The sequence below is a fragment of the Achroia grisella genome, unplaced genomic scaffold, assembly GCF_030625045.1.
Source record: "Achroia grisella isolate CSIRO2021 unplaced genomic scaffold, CSIRO_AGI_Agris_v1 utg1436, whole genome shotgun sequence".
NCBI classification, from domain to species: Eukaryota; Metazoa; Arthropoda; class Insecta; order Lepidoptera; family Pyralidae; genus Achroia; species Achroia grisella.
Window position 1 is genome coordinate 23,975 of NW_026712633.1, and position 6,000 is coordinate 29,974.

Sequence of the window (6,000 nt, forward strand, 5' to 3'; positions counted from 1 at the left end):
CATTCCCTTACAACGTTTTTTTTGCATTTAATACCTATGTCCTTTCTTAGAGGGTCTATATTCCTTTATACGTGTATTAGAAATAGAAATAGAAATAGAAATTTAGAAGTTTGAAACTTATTTTTTAGGTTGGCATGTTTTTATTATTTCGCGTTCATGTGTCTGGTGGGGCTAGAAGAAAATCAAACGTTTTACGCCAGGTCACCTGTTTTCCAGCGACGTGATACTAGGACTGCATATTACTGTAAGCGATGTTCCCACATAGGAGCGCTGTGAATAGAGCGGGCGTCGGCCACGTGATTAACGAATACGGTTACCAGGAGTACATAAAGTGGCATGGATTGGCATGGCAGATATGGCCTTTGGATTTTAATTACAGATACTGGATGATCATGATGACTTGGTAATGCGTGGGATGTATTTGAGAAGCCACGGGTTCTAAGTGTAGGGAGGGGACTTTGATACGTGGATTGTTGAATTGAATTGGTTTAATGACCTGGCTTCATTCTCGTCCTATCACTTTCTACTACTAGTGTATAGCATCGTACGTAGTTTTACACATTTTTCCCGCGTCTTTACAGTAAAAATTCTATACTATGATACAACAAAACTAAAGACTAAATTTGTACTAAATCTCTACAACTATTTTCGGAATATACGAAACATATTATGTATATATACAAAAAAAATAAAACAGAATGAAAGAAATTTGTAATTATTAATTAATTAAAAACAATTTATAATAATTTATTAATTACAATATTAAATAAGAATACGAAAGTAAAAATTAGATGAAAGGTCTTTTTAGCCTTAAGAGTCCGGCAGTACCCGCAACCTTCCCCGAAGCGGGCGGGCCTCCATGAACATTTTCCCCAAGTTAAAAAAAAAGGAAAGATTGTATGGAAGTATCGTCATATTTAAAGTTAGAACTTGAAACTTATTTTTTAAGCTGATCTGTTCGGACATCGTCGGCTCGCCAGACTGGAGTCCGCGAGCGATGCTGCGGGGCGCGGCTCGAAGGGGGTGCGAATAGCACCGGACCCACCGGCCCTCACTTCTGATCTCGCCACCGATTACGACACGCGCACTCAATATTCTACCATTCTTTGTATTTCATATTTAAATAATTACATCTAATCTACAGTTCATAACAAAAACCTTTTAATTTAAAAGTCCTTAGTTTAGGACCCTACAATAATGATCCATTTGGTCTTTTGCTGTAGCAGACAAACATATTCCAAATGAAACCTTTTCCAAAAATGCTGCTTGATTTGCTCAACCCTTTGGTAGCGTTCGAGCTGAGCGATGCGGATATCGGTTACCTGTGGGTGAGGAACTGACAGATATGTTTTTTAATCTTCTTATTTCGCGTTCGTGTCTGACTAGAAAACCAATCGCTGCGCTAGGTCACATGTTTTCCAATGATAGGGTACTAGGACTGCATATTCCTGTGAGATGTTCCCACACAGGAGCACTGTGAATAGAGCGGGGCTTCGCCGCGTCGGCCACGTGTTTAACGAATACGGTTACCAGGAGCACATAAAGTAGCATGGATTGGCATGGCACATGTACTGGATGATCATGATGGCTTGGTAATGCGTGGGTTCTAAGTGTAGGAGGAGACTTTAACGTGCGGTTTGTTGGAATGAAAATAAAATATTTATCCAGACTTAGGACTAACACTGTTTTAAAAATATATTTTCATTATTGTATAATAAACTATAGAAAGGACATCATAGGCTTTAATGCGAAAAAAGGGTTGTAAGGGGTTGTAAGGGGTTGTAAGGGATTGAAAGGGGAGGTGAAAGGTTCCATGGAAGTATCGTCATATTTATAGCTTGAAACTTAGTCTTTAGGTCGGTATGTTTTTTATTCTTCCTATTTCGCGTTCGAGTCTGACTACAAAATCAAACGCTTCGCCAGGTCACATGTTTTTCAACGACGGGATACTAGGACTGCATATTCCTGTAAGAGTTCAGATTCCTGTAAGAGATATGAAAGATTTTTTTAGCCTTAAGAGTCCGACAGTGCCCGCTACCTTCCACGGGGCGGGAGGGCCTCCATGAGCATTTTCCCCAAGTTAAAAAAAGGGGAGAGGAAAGGTTGTATGGAAGTATCGTAAAATTATTGAAACTTAATTTTTAAGCTGATATGTTTTTTTAATCTTCTTTCTTATTTCGCGTTCGTGTCTGACTACAAAATCAATGCTACGCCAGGTCACATGTTTTCCAATGATAGGATACTAGGACTGCATATTCCTGTGAGATGTTCCCACACAGGAGCACTGTGAATAGAGCGGGGCTTCGCCGCGTCGGCCACGTGTTTAACGAATACGGTCACCAGGAGCACATAAAGTAGCATGGATTGGCATGGCAGATATACTGCATGATCATGATGGCTTGGTAATGCGTGGGTTCTAAGTGTAGGAGAAGACTTTGACGTGTGGTTTGTTGGAATAAAATAAATCTATCCAGAGTTGGAATAACCATGCTTAAAAATATATTTTCCATAAAAGTATATGTATAGTAAAGGAATATAGACCCTGAGATATATGCCTTTTAATTCGAAAAATGGGTTGTAAGGGGTTGAAAGGGGAGATAAAAGGTTGTATTGAAGTATCGTCATATTTAAAGCTAGAAAAGCTTGAAACTTATTTCGCTAATATGCTTTCTTAATATTTTAATTTCGCCAAACGCTACGCCAGGTCACATGTTTTCCAGCGACGGGATACTAGGACCACATATATCTGTAAGAGATATTCTCACACAGAAGCACTATGAATCGAGCAGGACGTGGCCACGTGATTAACGAATACGGTTACCAGGAGCACATAAAGTGTCATGGGCTTTTGGATTTTAATCACAGATACTGGATGGTCATGATGGCTTGGTAGTGCGTGGGTTGTATTTGAGGTAGGGAAGGGGTCTTTGACGCGTGGTTTGTTGTAATGAAAAAAATAATATTTTATGTCCATATAAGAATCGGTTACTATCTATTCTTAATACCCCTAAGTGAAGTAAGTGGGTAGACTTAATTTTTTTTTTACTTTTGACAATTTTTTTATTTTTTTAAATGTGGCATTAAAAATACATACAACCCTAAATTTTACCCCATCTATCACCAATCCATATCTTTTAATAGCAATTTTCATTTATATGGTAAAACAACTTTTCGGGGTCAGCTAGAAAATGTATAGATACAAATAGCAGTGAGAAATCTTTTGTCAATATTTATTTTTTACCATGGAACCCGAGAATAAGATTGCGGCGATGCCGGTGGGCTCACTGACCTGACTTCATTCTCGTCCTATCAAATTCGAATTCAAAAATCATTTATTCATGTAGGACATTTTAGCCGCTTATGAACGTCAAGTTTTTACATTATATTTTTTTTTCCCTACCGTCCAGTTCGGTATATAGATCCAATTGAGAACAACTGGCTACTAGTCATTTTCTCCTAGTGTATATCATCATACACAGTCTTACTCATTTTTCCTGCGTTTTTCACTAAAAAATCTATTATATTACGACAAATGTATCAAACAAAACGAAAGACTAAATTTGTTCCAAATCTCTACAACCATTTTCGGGATATACGAAACATTGTGTACAATAATTATTACTAATAATGGATAAAACAGATTAAAAGAAGTTTGTAATGATTAATTTATTAAAAACAAATTTTAATTATTTATTAAAAAATTATCATCATCATTACATAGTATAAAACAAAGTCGCTGTCGCTGTATGTCCCTATGTATGCTTAAGTCATTAAAACTACGCAACGAATTTTCAAGCAGATTTTTTAATAGATAGAGGGATTGTAGAGGAAGATTTATATATAATAAATGTACACCCGTGCGAAGCCAGGGTGAGTAGCTAGTATAATATATAATATGAAAGAATAGAAGTGTAAAGGAACTTCTTATTTAATTAAAACGTTCTGGTTGGAAACTTACGGTACGCCAGGTCACATGTTTTCCAGCGACGGGATACTAGGACTGCATGTTCCTGTAAGAGATGTTCCCATACAGAAGTGCTGTCGATCGAGCGGGGCGTCGGCCACGTGATTAACGAATACTGTTACCAGGAGCGCATAAAGTGGCATGTGGCTTTTGATATTAATTGCAGATACTGCATGATCATGATGGCTTGGTAATGCGCGGATTGTATTTGGGTTCTAAGTGTAAGTAAGTAAGGGCCCTATTGCTTTAAAACTATTGAGCGCTATATCCCCATACGGAACCCACTTAGGGTATGCTTTTTCAAGCAGCTCTGAAACGTTTACTTGTTTTAAGACACTACCAGGATTTAAATTAGGCACGAAGATACTTCTTCATTGAAACAGCTTTTCAATGATTTAAAAAACGATAGATACTTTGAACCGTGGTCTGAAGAATGAAAATAAATTTATTTAAATACTTTTTTTTTCTAAAATAAAAGATTTATTCTGAAATCAAAGAAGCTTAAGTTACTCCTTATTGCATAAGCTACCTGCCAAAAAATGCCCCGTCAAAATCGGTCCAGCCATTTCAGAGATTAGCCGGAACAAACAGTCAGACAGACAAAAATTGTAAAAATGTTATTTTGGTGTATGTACCGTATTTATATTCATATGCATGTAATAAAAAACGGTTATTTCAATATTATAAAAAGACACTCCAATTTTATTAAATGTGTATTATATATTCGTTATAATATTTATCCAGAATTTATAATATTTGAAGACTATGTTTATTTTTATGTAACTGGTATGTCAAATAAGCTGATAGCAGTAGTAGTTCACTTGGTGATAATATACATGAACATCAGATACAATTAATGCAGTGCATTCTGGAGGACTGAGATGTCATCAATGTAAAAGAAAAGGAGCAGTGAATTTCAATTAATCTGAAATTTCACTACCTTAACTCCCCTTTCAACTGAAAAACATTACAAAGTAAGGAGTTTGACGGCAAATTTAGCGAGCTAGAGATACAATAAAATGTTTGTAATCTGTGATTATTATCTCATATACGAGTATATGCCTCTGGAAAACTTTATACTGATTCTTTGCCAACAAACGTACAGATAATAAGTATCTTTATTAAATACATTAGTTCCTTTACTCGTTTCCGTATAATGGCGAAAACGTGCTACTTGGAAGCAAGAGTGTCCTGCCAAAAATGTGTTAAACACAACACTTTTGTAAAATTTCGCAGCTGAAATGTCGGAGAAGTTAATGATACAAAATATTGTAGCTTCAAGATAATGTTACATTTGCATGTTGTATATTTTTTATGAAATTCGAAAAGCAGAAATGCTGATGATCCATGTCCAACACCCTTGATGTCAGTCATGCTTTATCAATCCAGATAGTTAAGAGGGAATACATCTTGTCCTATAATTTCACTGCCAAATCGCTCCTTACAATTGGAACACTACATACAGAGCAAGTTGCTTGGCAGCTGGAAAAGGTGAGACTGAGATACACACGCAGACGACTTTTTATAGTCTACCTCTTATATAGGGATGGCTTGCTGGCATATTTGGGAACGCGTGTTGTACGAATCACAGAAAAAGAAAATATGTCGTACTTATAGAAACATTATCTTAATGGCTTGATCCATCGTTTTGGTGTCAGAATAATATGTTTTTTAATGTTATTGTCTTATCAATATTACTTAAATGGTCAGTTTTACTATACTTTCCTCTACAATTTGTTTTCAAAATACAAACAACCGAGATTTTTGGTATTTTCAGTCGATAGTATATTTCAAACTGGAAGGCGATAGATTTGACTTATCATAAGTAGGTAGTACGTGAATATTATAAAGACATTTTGATTTAGATCAAATTTATTTGATAATGAGATAATGGAAATAAGTCTAATGTGCGAGATAAAATATTAAGGAGAAGTTGCAGTAGTAATGCATAATATTCGTAGAAATGTTGAAATTTTATAATATGATGTGTTATCAAATGTTGCGCAATATTGTGAAACCATTGTGAAACATTACAC